This window comes from Sturnira hondurensis, unplaced genomic scaffold (assembly GCF_014824575.4).
Source record: "Sturnira hondurensis isolate 20B ecotype Veracruz unplaced genomic scaffold, ASM1482457v3 Scaffold0015596, whole genome shotgun sequence".
NCBI lineage: Eukaryota > Metazoa > Chordata > Mammalia > Chiroptera > Phyllostomidae > Sturnira > Sturnira hondurensis.
The window spans coordinates 12,418,887-12,439,043 of NW_028088227.1; the positions used below are offsets into that span (position 1 = coordinate 12,418,887).

General features: G+C 41.5%; 1 protein-coding gene and 1 pseudogene across 1 annotated transcript in view; both read right to left on the reverse strand.

Moving 5' to 3' along the window:
- The window catches only part of METTL24 (methyltransferase like 24), a 92,963-nt gene that overhangs the window by 24,370 nt on the left and 48,436 nt on the right, over positions 1 to 20,157 (reverse strand). The window lies entirely within an intron of this gene.
- LOC119000330 (HIV Tat-specific factor 1 homolog) lies at positions 10,244 to 11,452 on the reverse strand (annotated as a pseudogene).

Here is a 20,157-nt window from a genome sequence, read left to right on the forward strand (position 1 = left end):
TGCTGGCCAGGTTCCTGTCCTTTCCACTTCCTGTAATTCTATCAGGCCAAAGTGATGACTTCACTGAAGGTGCTGAGTCTTCCGTTTTGGGTTCCCTTGTGTTGTCAGATGAATAAAGGGCATTCTGAGAGAGAGCTAACTCTCCAGTGGGTAGAATATTCCTTCTGCTTACGTTCCTTGCTAATGCTTTTGGCTTCTGTATGCATTAGCACTTTTCACAAGGGTCCTTGGCGAGGCTAAACTCTCCCTCTTCACTCTCCTCTTCGAAACAGCTTTTGTTTACATCTAGATCCGGGAAAGAAACAGACCAATGGCCGCAGAGGGTGTAATCATGTGATTTGGTGAGTTCAGTTTTCCATAAAATTTTAAAATCCTGGATATCCTGTGCCGAGATCAGAGACTCTGTAACTGGAACACGCGTCCTCTCGTAGAACCATCTATGAAATAATAGCTATCAGCCAAATAGCAAGATCTCAACCAACTGGGATTTAATCACAGGAGAAATATTCCTATAGTCAGAAGGCCCTGTCCTGGGCACTGTGCGGCTTAAAAATATGTCCCAATAATTTTTTTCTGCAGCTCAGTTTTAAAAGAGTTGAATGATAACAGAATAGATTCATATAAAAATTCTTATTTTAAAATAATTTAAAAATTTCTAGGAAAGTCCTAACATAAGTCCATACCCAGTTCGATCTTCTACAACTGCACCAACAGAATGAAGTTCGGAATGACTCTACAGGATTGCCAGTCTCCCACTTTGTCCCTGTCTCCTAATGAGGGACTGTCAGTGACTGTTTGGGGCTCCCGTGGAACACTGCATAGAGGTGTTTGAACACTGAAGTGCTGAAGTAGATTAAAGTTAAAAGCAAAGTCAACCAACATATTCTTATCAATTTCAGCTTTTAAATTAGTAATGTACATTTGTTACTTTATTCAAGAATGTACAATTCTGCTATAGAAAATGAGAAATCAAATGGAATAGGTGAAGCTTGTAAGATGTGATAAGTAACTTATGAGACCTTAGGCCTAAATAAAATAAGTAGTACAGACATGTGCTGAATAGAGGAATAGAACACAGAATTGTCACCCAACCCTAAGTATTCATGAGGTACAAAAGTCACTCAATATTTATGAGACCTTAAAAGGGCCACCCACTGGTTACCCCCATGCTGGTCCCACGGATCCTCTGCCACATAGACTCTGTGGCTCCTCAGAGACAAACTGGTGAGCTCACAGTTGTGGCCAGACCCACTCGTCCCTGTGTCCCTCCAACTGAGCCTTCTTGCTCCAAATCTCAGCTCTGCTCCTCTTAAACACACCACAAAGAGGGAAGGCTGACGAGAGAGCAGGAAGAGGGGGAAGAAGGAGAAGAAAAAGGAGTGGGGCAAACTGGGGGGAGGCGTAGGAGGGAGGGGGATGGAGACCGACCAGGACTCACCGTGCGTGTGGTCCTCCCACCTCACTTGTACCCCCCCTAAGTGCATAAACCTATTCTATCTCTTTCCCCTTGTTTCTCACTGTGTGTTTTAAATGGATTCAATAAACCATGTAATTCAAACATCTTAATTTGGGAATAGCCTGCCTGGTAGTTTAAATTGGGAGGCTACATTGCATCAAGGTAATTTCCCACATGACAAAACTCATCAGTGTTTCTTAGGCCTTCACACTATCTGCTAATTGTCTGCCACCAAGGGCCAACGGAAAAAAACTAAATGAAAAGTGGCAACTAGTTATTAAGGGAGAAACTGCAGTAGTCAATCCTGCTTAGTCCTGTAGCTTGGTCACATCTGATCTTTGTTGTGATTTTATATTATATACATATAAGTAGTCATGTTTCCTCCTAGTAAAATTATCTTTAAATCAAATCATTAAATTATAGATATTGGTATTTCATAATGTTCCCCAAAGAGTATAATGTCTATAAGGAGAGGTACGACCTCAAGATGCTCAGCCAGCTGAACAAGTTTCACCCCCATCATTTAGAAAGATGCTACCAACTACCTCACTCATTTCACTGCACCTGCATTTATTTACTACACATTTCAGATGGGCCAGGCACTGTGCTGTATGCTGTAGTGGAGAAAAGGTAATACATATTCCACTATTTTGGGAATTTCAGAGCGTACCATAGTGATCGTACACAGTATATTACAAAGATACACTAAGTACCCAGGTAATTGCAATACAGGGAGCTAGCTGCATTCCATAAAGATGCAGACAAGCCTTTATGGAAATTCAAAAACAGTCAGCAATCACATTTACTGAAAGAATCCCAGTTAAGCAAAATGATATAAACTCTCTTGAGGGTAATTTAGCAATGTGCATGAAAAGACTTAAGACTGCACATTTATGGTAGTCAAAAACTGGAAATAATCTACATGTCTAACACTTTGGGAGTGTTTACCTCCATTCACTAGGATATATGCAGCTCTTAAAAAGTACATTGTAGACAGTTATTTCATAAGATGTTATGGGAAAAGTATAAAATACACACAGTTAAAAAAAGTATTCAAAACCTTCAAAAGGACAATGAAATATTTCTCTCCCACGATGGGATCCCCAGTACCTTTACCCATAGATACCATTGTTTAAAAGTGCACACACCTCTATTTTTAGTCAAATAACCTCAATTTTTATTCAAATAACAGATATCATACTATATCTATCCACTGTTGGGCACTTTGGGGCCCTTACCAATTCATTTTGGTACTTTTTCCATATTAACAAAATATAGGTCTACAGCATCTTCTTACACAGTCAGGAAGTATGCAAGTGTATGGGTTTTTATTCAGTGCCCTATTAAAGAACAATTCTATTGTTTACAGAGTTTTGTTATGACAAACAATGTTGCAATGACTCTACATAAAGTGGTATCAATAATACATTAAAATGTTCAAGATATTTTAAATTTAAAAAAGGGCAGATGAACATCTGCTTTCCAATACCACACATAAGGAACTGAGAAGTTGCTACTCCATTCTCCAAGTAAAAAGTTAAACAGACTGAAAAATCAGCAATTCATCTTGGATCCGTATGAGGGGAGAGGACAGGGGTCACACTGCTGCCCCCAGGACCAGAAAGACAGGAAGCAGAGTCTGGCAGGGGAAACCCCCACCCTGGAAATGGCACTGGGGCAGGAAAACCAGGACTATCCTTGACAAATTGCTGGAGACACAATGTGGTCAAGTCCGAGAGTGAAAAGCTCCAGGGGGACCCAGTCATGGGGTATCCTCACAATACCGTGAGATGTACCTCAAGGAATTTGGCCATATTCCCACAGCAAATATCAGAAAAATCCCTCAGGCTCCCTGCAGAGAGAAGGGTAAAGGATGCATTTTGAAATATGCCATTGTACTCCGATTTTCCTAACAAGGCTTGCACGCCAGAGAAACTAGCCAACTGGGCCTAATCGGTTGGGGTACACTACAGCCTACCTGACCCAAGGGGAGGGAAGCATCCAACTCCAGCCTGCACTAGGGTTCCCGTTCCACTTGAAGAAGGCAGAAAAACCTATGAAACTTTTGTGACGTTTTCAGAGGTACAGGCTCACTAAAAATATGAGTCCTAACCATAGCGTTTCGGGACAGGGACCAGCCCAGTGTAGGTCTGCCTCAGGCCTGCCTTGGTGTATGGGTTCTTGACTTGGTGCAAGAAAAATCTCACAACATGAGTTCAGGTCATTTTAAGAGTATGTTTATTAAGGCTGGAGACAGTGAAACAAAGGAAGGACTCAGGGCAGGAGTGCAGGGGAGAGCCTAGGCGGTGCTCTGCTCTGGCTCCTAGAAATGTGATAGGAAGGACTGGGCCCAGGCAAGGCTGCTGTTAGCTCACTGGGGAGTCAGAGGAAAAGGGGCCGTGGGCACAGAACCAGGAGGTAAGCCCGGGATGAGCTGCCACTGCCCATTGCTCCACCTGGTTGCGAGGCTCAGGGACCCTTAGAGTCTGGGAGGAGATGAAAGGTCCAGGCCCGGGAAGGCACATGGGCAAGCTGTAGAGAGAGCCAGTGCTGAGTCTTTGTCCTGCAGGTGAAAATCTCAGGGGAGGGTTTCAGGACAATATTCATTAGCTCTCTAAATGCATTTTTAATATGCTGATGCATCAAAATGAGTGTATAGGGGAGTTTGGGATGATTCTTTGGTCTGCTTTACTGTTTTGATTTTATCTTGGGTCTGTTTGGCTCTAATTGGATTTTTGTTATTTGTTCCCCTAACTTTATCTGTCCTTGGGTTTAGCTGGCACAAATGGCATTAATTGGGTCTCGATTCTCTCTTTTCCCTGACTAGGGTGACTTAAGATATGTATTTTCTGGTTAGGGAGGACAGGTAAACCATTTGCTCTCAAGAGTCTTTGGTTAGGGGAGATAAGGTCTTGTGATTCACTAACTGGATGTAAGTTGTTTGAATTGTTTGGCCTTGTTTAATTTCCTTGTCTCAGTTTCCCTATTCCCCTTGCCCAGGACCTTCCCAGATTCTCACTATCCTGTCACAATAGGACTACAGAACACGGCCCGCCCCTACCCCGGCCACCTCCACCTTACTAGAGGTCTATTTACACCCCATTCCTTTTATGTGGTATACCAGGTCTGGTCTAGTCTGACCAGGTCTGAGAAAAATTACAAGGCAAAAAACACAATCTGAAGAGACGGACCAAGCATCAGAATTAAACATGGCAGGGATGTTGGAATTATCAGGCGGGGAATTTAAAACAACTATGATTAACAGGCCAAGGGCTCTAATGTGTAAAGTAGAGAGCATGCAAGAACAGATGGCAATGTCAACAGAGAGATGGAAATCCTGCGAAAGAACCAAAAAAGACGCTAGAGATCAAAAACACTGAAACTGAAATGAAGAATGCCCTTAATGGACTTAGGAGATTGGACACAGAGGAGAAAGACTGTCTGGGCTGGAGGAAATCTCAATAGAAACATCCAAATCTGAAAATCAAAGAAAACAAAGGCTGGGGCCAGGGGGAAGAACCAGAATCAAATATCAAAAAATTGCAGGGCAACTGCAAAAGGTATAATATATACATAATGGGAAAACCAGAAGAAGGAGAGAGAAAGAAATAGAAGAGGTATTTGAAATAATAATGACTGAGAATTTGTCCCAAATTAATGTTAGACAGAAAGCCACAGACAGGAGAGGCCTAGAAAACATCAGGCAGGATAAAAATAAAACAAACAAACAAATCTATCCCTAGGCATATCATTTTCAAACTATTAAAAATTAAAGATACAGAAAAAAATCCTGCAGAAGCCAGAGGACAAAAACACCTTCACTAAAGAGGAAGAAGGGTAAAAACTATATTCTTACCTTCAAACACCACGCAAGGAAGAAGAGAGTGGAGTGAAACATCCAACATGTTGAGAGACGAAGACCACTGACCTGCATTCTTTTTTCCCACCACCACCACTTCCACCTCCACCACACCCCTGACCTGGATTCTATACCCTGCAAAATTATCCCTCAAAACTGAAGGAGAGCCCTGGCTGGTGTGGCTCAGTTGGTTGGAGTGTTGTCCCATAAACCAAAAGATAGTGTGTTCGATTCCCGGTCAGGGCACAAACCTAGTTGCAGGTTGGGTTCTGGTCGGGGCGTGTACAGAAGACAACCAATTGATCCTTCTCTCCCACATCAGCGTTTCTCTCTTCCTCTCCCTCCCTTCTCCTCTCTCTAAAATCAATAAACATGTCTTCTGGTGACGATAATAAAAAAGTGAAGGAGAAATACAACTTTTCTAGACAAACAGAAGTTGAGGGAATATGTTGCCAATACACCTGGCTTGCAAGAAATGTTAAAAGAAGTTCCTTAGAGGGAATAAAAATAATATAGGTCAGAAACTTGATTAAATAAAGAAGAGTACTGAAGGAGAAATAAGTGAAAGTAGAACAAAAACTTATTTTTCTTATTCCTCTTTCTTTTTAATTGATCTAACAGATAAATGTCCAAGATAATAACAATGTACTTGATTATGCATACATATACCTATGTTTATATACATATTACATATGGATGCATTATACAGAACACAGTTAGCATGGACTTTGGGTGACTGGTGAGTCCATGCAGGTTCATCATTTGTAACGAGGTGCCACGCTGGTGGGGATGCTGTCAGTGGGGGAGGCTATGAATGTGTTGGGGGCAGGGGTGTATGGGAAATCTCTGCACCTTCCTCTCAGACTAGAACCTAAAAGTGCTCTAAAAAATAAAGCGAACAACAAAAAGGCAGATGATAAAATAGCATACCCAGGGCAATCCACTTTAATTTAGTTAAAATACATGTGCCACAGGGCAGAAGAGTCTGAAAGGAGAAACTATGTATATGAATTATGTATATTCCCCAGTAGGTATCTTAATGGTAGAATTTCAGGCACTCTTAATTTTCTTCCTTTTACTTTCTGGGTTCTCTATCATCTAAATTTTCTACAGTGAACATACATCATTTATGTAATTAAAAAATTAAAATAAATTGTTTAAGAACAGCTTTGTGGATGAGACATCCTTTGTAGCATCACTTGGAAGAAAGGTGAAATTTTGACTTGTTCAGATACAGAGAGAATGTTAGCAATGAAAAAAATTGTGACTAAACCTACAAGGAATGAGAAAGTTTAGGCAAGTTGGAAATAAAACTGCCTAGTTATGTTAGAACATAGAATATCTACAGGAAAGTGGTGGAAAAGAAAGAGGTTGGAAAACGGAATTGAGACCTTGCCCCTTGGAGGTGCTGACACCTGACACAGCAGGTACCCAGGGGAGGAACAGTGAGGGCGCAGGTGGGCAACTGCAGCTCCCTGACAGATAATTTAGTTATCCAGAACATTCCTAAGCATGTAGCAGTTAGTATTACATTTGACATGTCTCAAAAAAGAGTCAAAATTATCTTAGCAGGCAGTTTCAGAGAGAGGATACCCAACCTACAGGAAATACAGTGTCATAAGGCACATGTAGTGAAAAGCATAGAGAAACGTTGTTACATAAAATACCTTCAAAGGCATCACTACTCACCACACAGATGATTTCACAACAATGTACTTAGTAAGCCTGTGCGATGCTAAGGACCCACACCCATGAGATGGACATGGGAAAGGTAACTAAATTTCAAGATTTCTACCAATTCCATGAAGCAGGTAGACTACCTGAAATGCACACCAATTATAGCCGTGGTCGTCGCTGAAGAAAGACTGATCCCAAGGACATTGAAGGGATGTCTGGACATCAGGTTCGCACTGTTGCTTTGTAGACACTGCCAAAACCCACTCCAGAATAATACTGACTCTCTAACATTTTCTGGAGTAAATGGTTGACCTGTTGGAAATTTCCCACTATTACTAAGAAAGCAGAGAGCAATAAAATATGCCAAATGGTCCATACCTAAATATTGCACAGCAAGTATTAAAATACTGGCCTAAAACAATCCAAGCCAACCCAACCCAACAATTGATTAATAAACAGCATCCAAATGGGGAGCAACCTGCCAGGCACTGTGCTGGTTTCCTTACAGACCTCTCTGTCTTTAATCCCAACAGTCTTGCACAGACGGTGTTATTGCTCCCATTTTACAGAAAAATAAAATGTGGCTCAAAGGGCTTCATTCACCTGTGCTATTCACACCACTAACAGGAGATAAAGCTGGCACTAGGGTCTTGTTGGCTGAGAGCCCATGACCCTTCCACTGAGCAACAAAGCCTAATTTTGCCACCGACCCCTAAACAGCCTTCTGAAAACGTCATCATCACTGTTTTCTGTGCCAGTACCACAATCAGAGCAACTGGGAGAAACCCTCAAGACTCATTTCAGACACGTAAGTGGATCACTCCGGCTCATCAGAGTAATAATGCCATGGCGAACAGCCAAACCATTTCAAATTTCTAGGCAAAGAGTTGTGCCAAATAAAAGCAAAGAGCTGTGCAAAATCAAACACTGGACAGAATAATAATAATGTCTCTCGTTGGTTTGGGGGCAGGTAAACAGATTCCTTAAAAAAAAAAACAAAACAGAAACAAGACATTTAAGCCTCCGAATATAATGCTTATGCATTTTAAATATCTGAAAATCCTTCTAAAATCTCAAGAATGAAATTTTAATTTAAAATATCTATAAATAGCATAGAATGGAGCAAAATGTTACTGTTTGAGCCAAATGAGAAAGAAGCTCTTTTGCTATCTTTATAGAACAAAATTCTCCAGAAAATAGAGGCAGTGTTCTGAGAATAGAAAGGACATTTTCTGCCCGAATACCCACCACTCCCTAACATCACTACACTTTCATCTTACAGCCACAGGCAACTTTCTTTTTCTCTCCCCCAAAGAAAAGACAGAAACATAGCTGGTGGAACTATCTCAAGATCTCTGAATACTAGATGATATTCAGAACTAGGAAAAGAACATTACTGGGGAAATGTTTTCTGTAATCTCACCAGAGATCTATATAGGCAACCAAGGGAAAGCTAGTGACCTGTTAACAAATACTACCGCTGCTCTCCCAAGCCATCGTTGGAGAATGAAGGGCAGCTGAAAAGCAGGAAGGAAACCACAGAAAGCGGTCTAACCAGCAAGGGTCTGAATGGCTCACCCGCCCACCCACTAAACACCTACAGGATCCTCGCTATGGACCAGGCATCAAGAATGCAAAAATAAATGGCACGTGGGGTTGAATTTCTCTGTTAAACACTCCCATAGCACATGGTATTTCTTCTTTGTAGCACTCATTACAGAATCACATTTCTGTGTTTTTAGCAACATGTTAAATCTTAAGAGGCCTGTTTATGGGAATGTAGAAAAGTACAACCACTATGAAAAACTGCATGGGAGTTTCTAAAAAAAAAATAGAGTTACCATTGGATCTACCAATTTCATTTCTGGGTCTATACCCAAAAGGACTAAAAGCAGAATTTGGAAAACCATTTGCACCTCATCTCACAGCAGCATTACTCACAACAGACAAGAGGTAGAAGCAGCCCAGTTGTTCACTGATAGATGAATGGATAAATGTGGTCTATACCTACAGGGGAATATTATTCAGTCTTAAAAAGGAAGGGCATCATATCGCATGCTACAATATGAATGAGCTTTGAGAACCTTATGCTAAGTGAAATAAGCCTGATTGGTGAGGCTCAGTGGACTGAACACCAGCTTGCAATCTGGATGTCACTGGTTCAAATCCTGTTCAGGGCACATGCCTGAGTTGCAGGCTGGGTTCCCCAATTAGGGGCATGTGAGAGGCAACTGATGATTCTTTTACACATTGATCTTTCTCCCTCTCTCTTTCTCTTTCCCTTCTCCTCTCTCTAAAAATCAATAAATAAAATCTTTTTTGAAAAAAGAAAGAAGCCTGTGACAAAAAGACAAATACTACATGGTCTCAAATATATGAAGTACCTATGGTAGTCAAATTCACTAAAACAGAAACTGAAATGCAGTTGCCAACGGCTGGGGGGAAGAGAGGAATCAGTGTTTAATGTACATAGAGTTTCGGTTTTGCGAGAAGGAGATGTTCTAGACATCTGACGAACAGCAGTGTGACTACACATAACATTACTTAACTATATGCTTACAAATGGTTAAGAAAGCAGATTTTATATTATGTATATTTTGCCACAATTAAAATTTTTTCATTAAAAAGAAACTTGTTTATCTCTGTATCTTTATTATTTAAGCACAGGCCCTTGCATACAGAATATGCTTAGTAAATATTTATTGGATGGATAGATGGACGGATGGATGGACTGGCTGGACATACAGATGGGAATGTGAATGGAAGTGCAATATATAAACCAATAATTACTATGCCATGTGAACAAGAGAAAAGGGCCCTGTAATTTGAAGGAGAGTTATTTTTACAGTTGCTTTTGATACACTATTCATCACAGAGAATTACTTTGTTTTATCTACCAATACCACACAATATTTTTTCAGTTTCTGCACACTAACAACTTATTTTTATTTTTGGATATCACAAAATTCAATCAGAATACTTTAAAAGTATTCTGCATGCATTTAACAAATCCGACGAAGGACAAGCACCAGTTTACTTGTGTTATAGGTTCTTCGAATTCCGCTTCAGCCGCAGCTTCAGGAGCCTTCACTGTAGAGGGGCAGGGCGCCCTGAACACGCTTTGGTCTAGATCCTAGACCACATATCATTCAACTCCTTAGCAGTTAGGGAGTAGCTACATGTACACAGTCCTAAAGTTATTTCGGCCCCTTGAAGGCAACCGCAAGGCTGATGGGGCCCCTGGTGAAAATGAGTTCCACACTCCTGGTGGAAGGCCCTGCCCGTTCTGAAACACACATGGAATTGGAACACTGACGACCCGTATTGGCCTCAGGAGCACTGAGGAAGCCGCCCATCCTTTCAGACTTTCCTCCCTTTCACTATGGTCTCTTCCACCTGATAATCTCTAGTTCCATCCCATGCTTGGGCAGTGATTTGCGGCCATCAAACCACTGTCCGTCAAAGGTTTGAATACGATAATCCTCTGGATTCCTGAAGGACACAGAGGCCACACCAGCTGGGTGTCTATCAGAGAGAAGGAGCTTCCTACTGTGTCCAGACTCTGAACACTCTACTTGAAGATCTTCTCTGATCTCATTCAGCACCAATGGATCAGCCTCAAAATCCACAGGATGAAACAAATTTTTGATGATGACCACTCACTCACGGTGCATTCGGGATGGCCCATCCCTTCTCTCAGGTCTCCGATCCAAATGTTTTTGTTGCTGAGACAGCTTTTTCCTGTGGTCCTTGCAACCCTTCTTTCTCTTAAAGGCACCGTATTCCCCCTTCAGTTGAAACTTTGCTAACTCAACATGCAATCTGTAACCTCTAATTTCAACTTCATCCAAAAGTTTTAATATGAGATCCACAGATTCCATCTTCAAATAACAGCAAAGCCCGTCTCCTTTAAGATTCCCTTGATTATCTTTGTAAAGCTTGACCTTAAATTCTTCTGTTTGAGGACCTCTCATAATAATGCCAAACCTGGACCTGAGCTATATAAATTCATCCACTGTAATGTCTGAAGGCAAACCAGACACATACACATTTGTACTTTTGTCTTGTCCAATATGAAACCATCCTGATTCAGCCTTTGTCTTTGCCCCCTTCTTTTCGGGATCAGTGGGTTCAGGGACTTTTCCCTGTGGGGGCTCTTCTGCGGGCCTAGCACTAATATCTTGTACATTTGCAGTAGAGCTTGAGGCTCCATCATTAGAAAAGCCACAATTGGCCTGATGGGTAGCAGTGAAATCCTCAGTGATCGTGGGAAAACAAACCTTCTTGTCCAGGTCCCGTTCGTGACGGATGTCACATGGCAGCTGCCTGAAAGACTTGGTTTCCCTACAGGGATCTTTCTGGGTGTCTCCGTCCTTGGTGTCTCTATGCAATTCTCGCATTTGCAACTGCTCGTCACAGTCGTTGTTCCCATCCAAGTTGCTGTGGCTCACTTTGCCGATTTAGCCCACGGGTGGAGACTGGGTGTGCAGAAAGGCCGAGATGAAGCCAGCTCGCTCTCCTAACACCACAAAAATTGTAATGCAAATTTAGTTCTATCTAGTTGAATATTTTTTTCTTCTTATTTCTTTTCACTATAATATAGTCTGTCTTCTGACCTAGGTGATATTAACACAGAAAAATCTGGCACCTTTCCTCTTTCCAGCACCTCTTGTAATTCAAAAGGCTAATGTGAAATAAGGCTTACACTCAGCTTACCCTCAGCACTGCAGAAGATGAAAGCAGGTGATAAGTTGCTTGCCCACTGATTATTAATCAGCCGTCCTCCAGGCACGGCGTTAGGAAGCTGTGTCATGTAATAAACAGCAGGCAAAAAAGAATAATCTCCCTTTTCTGGGTCTGAAGTGCAGGCATGTGCTATAAAACTAAACTGACATCTGTTAGCAGGCTTGTCACATGGATGGTTTTTTTCCTGCAGAATCTGGAATACATTAAATCTTAAAATAAAACTTGGAACAGAGAGGCTGCTTTACATAATTCCCTCTAATGGTGTGCTGTGAACTCATCGCACTGAGTTCTTGTAAGAAATGTTGCGTTATCATTTTAGGTGCAAAACTGTTGAATGCTGAGCCATGCTAGGAAATTTGTGTTTTTTAAATGGTCCTTATATTTTTAACTAAAAAGTGGCAAGTGAAATTGTCCTTTCCTGATATTTTTACAGGGTGGAAAATAAATCAGGTTTTACCTCCCAATGAAAGTATGGCCGCCTTTGCCCCAGGCCCTGCGGTCTGTTCCATGGTGGTTTGTGATGCCTGGGCACCGTGGGGAGCTGGCGATGCACAGCAGAGCTCCCAAGGCTGCCAGGTGTGTTGGTATGACCTCGCAGCATCTGCTCAGGGGCACACTCCCTCAGGGGGTTCACGAATATGAAAGTGCGTTCTGAGGGCTTTTCCTGTCCAAAGGCATTAAGCACTTTTTAGCACACACTAAGGAACTTGCTGAGCTGCACGACCCCGCGAATCAGAGCAGCGAAGCACTGAACACAACATTCCTCTATGGACCACAGTGGCCTTTAGGAAAAGAAGCCACACAAAGGGGAACCTTCATGGGCACCTGAAGCTTATATCCCATCCGCTCCCTCAAGATTCACTTGGCTCTTAGTCCCCAAATTTTGTCAAAATGGCAAGATTCTCAGACAAATACACCCACCTCTGGTTCACAGTGAAGAAGAAAAACAAATGCCAGCTCTCTGGAGGCTAATTTCCTCCATATGTGTCATCTTCCTCTTTTTTAATAACACCAGGCCACTTTGAAAATCTCAAAGAAGCGCTTTTGGTCACACTCTTTTCTATAGATCCCAGTTCTTGTCTCATCAAAACTTCTCCTTCATTTCTCTCACTGACATGAGTCTATTTACTGGACAATCTTTTCAAATGGCAGATGTTACACGTCATATACTGTACAATAGCGGAGACCAAGGCAGGGAGGACACAGCAACTTGGGAAGGAGACACGGAGGGAGGCTGCAGAATTGGACCGCCAGGCTCTGGACCAACTTCTCATTTAAAGGGTTTTATGCACAGCAGGGGATGAGGGTTTGCAAATGGAAGGCTGAGCCACTGAAGTCCTCTCTGCACACTAAGGGTCATCAAAGGGCGACCTGCACATCACCTGGGTTGGAGTGGGGGCCGTTAAAAATGCTTGTTCCTGGGCTCCATGCAGACAGCTAGATCAGAATCCCCCAGGGTGGCCCTGGGTTTGACATTTGAATCAAGTTCCCTGCATGATTAGATTCCTTGCTCATGGCCTGATGCTGTTATTTTTCGGTCTGTTTTCCGGTGTTCCGAATTCTAACAGTAAAATTTGAGAACCACTCAGTTGCACAGGTAGGAGTGGGTCTCTGAATTCCGGAGCACTGTTCACATAAAACACCAGTCATGGCTTCCGCCCAAGGAAAACCTCGGGGAGAACACACCCAAGAGAACACAAACCGCTGCTAATTCCAGATGTACCTGGTTCATTCTCGAATGGACTTTATTGCTGATGGCATCTGCATGCCAGCTAAATACTGAATGGTGTGAAATTCATTAAGAAGAGCCCAGGCCTCTTGCTTCACAGCAACTCTCACCATTAGATAAGAGTGAAAAGGATAAAGAGCCAAACTCATTTCCTGAACATTGAGGGAGAAAGTTCTTGACTCACTTTTTCAAGATGGCTTGTCCTTGGGGCCCACTGCAGATTGATGGAGATGGGAAAGATGCCTCCGCATTTCAAATTGCAATTCAGGACCGTGAACGACTCACTACTCCTCAATTGCCACTAGCTTCTTTCACAGAAACACAGCACTGTGGTGATTTCAATTCTGCAAGATGAAGCTGCTTTCAAATACACAGAAAAATACCTCTCTTTGAAAAGGAATTTAAACAAATCCAAACAGAAGACTGTACTGGAAGCTAAAAGAGTCACCGAAGCTTCTCCCTTTACTGCAGCACATCCCCTTCCCGTGGAGTTTTCGACCCAAATGTTCTTCTGAAGCATCCCTGACTAAGGCCTCTGGATGCTCAAGTGGATGCTTACTAATTCTGGAACAGGTCGTATAAAAGATAAAGCGTTCCAACTTTGATACCCCGCACATTTTCTATAGGAAGGTACTGATGAGAAAGTCAGGTTGGCAAGTATCGCATATTTTCTGAGTCTTTCCCCAGCCAGTTGGATGAGATTCCACACAACCAAGGGTCTCTGCACCCTCCCTGGCAGGAACTCAGGCTGAGCCAGGAGGACATCAGGGGAGCACTCAGCAGCCCCATGCTGGGCCTCTGGAGGAACACCACCCAGCTTCAGGCCCCAGCACCGCCAGTTACTGTTAAATGTCCTCCTTGTTTCTCAGGATATGGTGCTGATCTTGCTACTCAGTGTACGGTCCCCAAATAGCAGCCACAGCACCATCTGGGAGCCTACTAGAAATGCAGAACCTGGGGCCTCACCCCAGACTCTCCAGAAGGTTCACATACACATTCAACGTGAGCAGTCTTGGTACAGAATATGAATTGGGGCACTATATATAAGAATTTAAAATCTTTCACTTTTAGAGGTTTTTAATATTTATTTAAAAACATAACTAGAACAGTTGACTCCTAAGTCCATGCATATTATTTCTCCAGAGAATTCTAAGTAAAAAAGACGAATCAAGCTGACTTAAAAGTACAAAGGCAAGATGCAGCCCTTGCCCCATGCCAGCACAAGGCAAAAAGGGGGAATTAAAAAGAGAGAGAGAAAACAAAAAGGACAAGGCAGGGCTCAAACACTAGATGATGGACAACTCTAAGAACCAGCACACCAAGCAGTAAGCAGCACCAAAGCCAGGACACACTGGGCTCCTGCCCTAAAGCAGGTGGCAGAGGTCCTAGGGGTACATGACCTACAGGGACCCGCAACTGGAAGTGCTCCCACGAGAGCAGCCGAATCACATTCATCCATTAAAATCAAGGGCTAGTGGAGTTTCCTGGGTCAGAAGGGGGCTTGAAACAAACTGCTGACAGCCACTGGCTGGGGCTGGGGCTTGAAGCCAACCACTAGCCTACAGAGATGGGAGGGAAGGGACACGCTAGCAAATAGCAAACGAGCCAGACCCTGGGCGGCCCAGGGACTGGATATGCCCAGTCACACAGGGAGGAGCAGATGCCCTCCAATGCTTATGTAAGACCAGGGCTTGAAGGTTACTGCAAAATCACGAGGAAAATAAAAAGCAAAACCAAACCAAAAGCCTCTCACTGAAAACGAGCCAGCAAAGGCAAATTCCAAAATACACACAGAAATCAACTGATGAGAAATAACCAACCAAAGCAATAATTGCGACATTATTTTATTTGGAGACTAAATTAATTTTGTTGAACAATCTGACAAAAGTTTAAAATAAGTATGTTTAGAATACTCAGAGCAATCACTAAGAATAATACCTACTTTCATAAACATTCAAGCAGTGGTAATATATTTTGAGATAAAAATATGTAAAACTAAAAAAGAACAGATGGACAGGAAAAACACCAATTCAAAATCTTGGAAGTAAAAAATATACTCATTGCAATTTCTAAAAATATCAATAAATGGTATAAACTCTAGCCTGGACATAGTTAAAAAGGAAATTAAAGATTGGAAGTAGTACTGAGGAAGTCATCCAAAAGTAGAATGGCGAATGACATTTTAAAATATGAAAAAGCAATTAAGAGACAAGGAGGATATACTGAGTGGTTCCAAAATATATCAAAAAGGAACTCCAGAAGTAGAAAATAAACAAAATGGAGGAGCAGCTACTGAAAATATTTTCATTTTTTAAATATCCACAAAATACAAAACTCAAAAGATACAGGAAGCACAGTCCCTTATTCAGCTAATCAATTCTTCTGCCTGAAGTCAATTGGTATCACAATATTCTTATGTATATGTTCAGAGAGATTCCATACGTATAAAAATAATTACATGAAACAGTAGAATGATAGAAATATATACACATTCTGCAGCTTGCTTTTATTGGGGTAGAATTTACATACAAAAAATTCATACACTTTAAGTATACGGGTCAGTGACTTTTGACATATGTATACACCCATGTACTCACCCCCAAATATTCCCTTGTGATCATTTCAATAAACCTCATATTCCATCACCCCTTCCCATATTTCAGGCTACCACTATCTGATTTCTAAAACTAGAATAGTTCTGCCTCTTCACATATGGAGAGAATCATAGAATACGTAGTCTTTTGTATCTGATTTCCTTCATTCAAGAGAAAGTCTGTTCATGTTGTATGTATCACTAAGGTTGTTTCTTTTTATCGCTGTGTGGTATGCAATCATACATGGACACAATGGTATATGGTATGTTGTATATGGTATATTCACACCGTAACTTCTCTACCCGTTAACCTGTTGATGGACACTGGGGTTGTTTGCCACTGGGGCTATTATGAATGAAGCTGCTACGAACGTTCAAGTACAAGCCTTCGTGTAGACAGGTTTTCAGCTCTCTTGGGTAAGTACCTAGGAGTGGTTTGCTGGGTCAATCTTTAGAAAATCTACATTTAACTAAATAAGAAATTGCCAAACTCTTTTCTAAAAAAGTTGCCTCACCATCCAGAAATGTTTGAGAGTTCCTGTTTCTCCACGTCATCATTGTTGCTCAGTGTAATCAATCTTTAGATCATTTCAGCCATTTTGGCATTTGTGAAGTGGTATTCCATTGTAGTTTTAACTTTCACTTCCATAATGATTAAGGCTATCGCATATCTTTTCACATGTGCTTTGCCATCTCTATATCTTCTTTGGTGAAGTGTTTGTTCAAATATTTTGCCCATTTTAAATTATAAATTTAGTAATTATATATGGGGTTATTTCCAAATTCTCTTTGTGCTCCACGGAGCTACAGGTCTGTCTATCAGTACAACATTCTCTGGAAGGCCATCACGTAAATTTAGTCTTGAAATCAAGTACTGCTCTAAATTTGTTCTTTTTCAAAATTGCTTAGCAATTGATTTGCATTGTAAATTCCTTTTCATAAAAATATATCTCAGAAATTGTTTCACATTACTATATAAAAATTTGCTTTTTCCTTTTCTTCATGGAGCATTGTAAATAATCCATTAAAAGATATACAGTCATTTATTCAAACATCTCCACGATGGTGGACATGTAGATAATTTTTATACTTTACTATTTCAATGGGGCAAACAATAACCTTCATACATCAGTTCACATGATCATATGGCATATTCATAGAAGTGGAACTGATGGATCAAAGGATATGTGCGTTTGCAATGTAACACATATTGCCAACTGCTTTGCATAAAAGACTGTACCAATTTACATTCATGCCACTTTCTATCTTTGATAATTTGATGGATAAAAACACTGTATCTAATTATAGTCTCGGACTTCTGGCCAAGACGGAGGCGTAGATAGACACACTATGCCTCGTCAGACAACTAAAATTAAGAACAACAAAAATTTAGAAACAAATAAACAACCAGAACTGACAGAAAATTGAACTGTATGGAAGTCTGACAACCATTCATCCAGACCGGTAAGAGGAGCGAAGTCCGAGGTCGGTAGAGAGGGTCACGGCAGAAAAAAGCAGTGGCTGGTGGACCCAGGTGCCCAGGCAGCGGCTTGGCCCACAGACCCCCGGTGCAGGGTGGCAACGAGCAAACCCAGTGAGGGCGCAAGGAGGCTGGCTGACCATGGTTCCACATTCGCGCACAGATAAACCAGGTGAAAATGGGCAGTGAGACAGACCGCGCAACCCAGGGCCCCAGGGCTGGAAAAGAAAGCCTAAAAGTACCACAAGTGATTGAAAACACTTGTGGGGGTTGAGGTGCCGGGAGAGACTCCCAGCCTCACAGGAAGGTTCGTTGGAGAGACCCACCGGGTCCTAGAATGCACACAAGCCCACTCGGGAATCAGCACCAGAAAGGCCCAGTTCACTTGAGGGAAGTAGCAGAAGGGACTGAGGTACAACAAAGAGTGGAGCAAAACGCCATTTTCCCCCCTCAGACCCCACCCCCACATACAGCATCACAGCCCAGCAACTTGGTTTGCCCTGCCCTGGTGAACACCTAAGGCTCTGCCCCTCAAACACAATAGGTGGGAACAGACCAAAACATTATGGCTCAAGCAGAAGAACAGCTCAAAGCCCCAGAGCCAATACCTCTAAGCGACCAAGAGATAGCCAACCTATTGGATGCACTGTTCAAAATACTGGTGATCAGGATACTCACAGAACTGGTTGATTTTAGTCACAAGTTAGAGGAACAAATGAAGGCTAAACTAAGTGAAATGAAGGGAAATGCACAGGGAACCAATTAGTGATGGGAAGGAAACTCAGACTCAGACAATGGAGTGGACCAGAAGGAAGAAAGAAACATTCAACAAGAACAAAATGAAGAAACAAGAATTCAAAAAAATGAGGAGAGGCTTAGGAACCTCCAGGACATCTTTAAACGTTCCAACATCCGAATTATAGGGGTACCAGAAGGGAAAAAGGAAGAGCGACAGACAAGTGAAAAACTTATTTGAACAAATAATAAAGTAGAACTTCCCCAATCTGGCAAAGGAAATAGACTTCCAGGAAGTCCAGGAACCTCAGAGAGTCCCAAATAAGGTGGAGCCAAGAAGGAACACACCAAGGCACATCATAATTACATTGCCCGAGATTAAAATGAAGGAGAGAATCCTAGAAGCAGCAAGAAATAAGGGAAAGTCACCTACAAAGAAGTTCCCATCAGACTGTCAACGGATTTTTCAAAAGAAACATTACAGGCAAGAAGGGGCTGGAAAGAGGTATTCCAAGTCATGAAAGGCAAGGACCTACATCCAAGATTGCTTTATCCAGCAAAGCTTTCATTTAGAATGGAAAGACAGATAAAGTGCTTCTCAGATAAGGCCAAATTCAAGGAGTTCATCATCACCAAGCCCTTATTATATGAAATGCTAAAGGGACTTATATAAGAAAAAGAAGATGAAAAATATGAGCAGTGAAAGGACAGCAAACTCACAGTTATTAACAACCACACCTAAAACAAAAGCAAACCAAGAGGACAGCTAGATCAGGAGCGGAACCATAGAAATGAAGAACACATGGAGGGTTAGCAACAGGGGAGTGGGAGGAGGAGAAGGGGGGAGAAGGTATAGAAAATAGCATAGACAGTAGGTAGAAAATAGATGGGGGGAGGGCAAGAATAGTGGGGGAAATATAGAATCTAAAGAACTTGAGACACGTGGTTATAAACTAAGGGGGGGAGAATGGTGGGGGAGGGAGTGTGTGGGTGGAGGGGAATGAAGGGGGGAATAGAACAACTGTAATGGTATAATCAATAAAATATATTTAAAAAAATAAAATAAATAACCTTTTGTCCACCTTGAAAAAAAAAGCAAACTAAACAAACAACTAGAACAGGAACAGAACCACAGAAATGGAGATCACATGGAGGGTTAGCAACAGGGGAATGGAAGGAGGAGAGGGGGGGAAAAGGTACAGAGAATAAGTAGAATAGGCAGTAGGTAGAAAATAGACAGGGGGGTGGCAAGAATAGTGTGGGAAATGTAGTAGCTAAAGAACTTGTGACACATGGACACAAACTAAACAGGGGAATGTGGGTGGAAGGGGGTGTGCAGGACGGAGGGGAATAAAGGGGGGAAATGGGACAACTGTAATGGCATAATCAATAAAATATATTTTTAACAGTATAGTCTCATTTGCATTTCTCTTAATATGAGCAATAAGAACATTTTTTCATATGAACCATCAGTATTTCTTTTTTCTATGAACTTTTTTTTCATTTTTATCCAATTTGGTATTAAGCAATAATCTTTTCTTTATTGATTTGTTGAAACTCTTTTCATACCAGTGAAATTAGCTCTCTGCTTATGAAATAAGTTGTAAATATTTCCCAGTTCATTATTTATCTTTTAATTTTGCTTTTGGTGTTTTTACCATGGAGAAATTTTATATTTATATGTAATCAAATTAATCATCCCTTCTCCCATCACTTCCTTATTCCAGGATTATTTTTTAATCCCCCATAGTTTTTTCTAGTAGCTTTATAGCACCAGCTTTTTAAAACATTTATTATTTGGTTTTATTTTCTTTGGTAGAAGACATCAAACAAAAATCAAAATTAATTTCTTTAACAAAAGCCTGCCCAGTTGTCCACATAA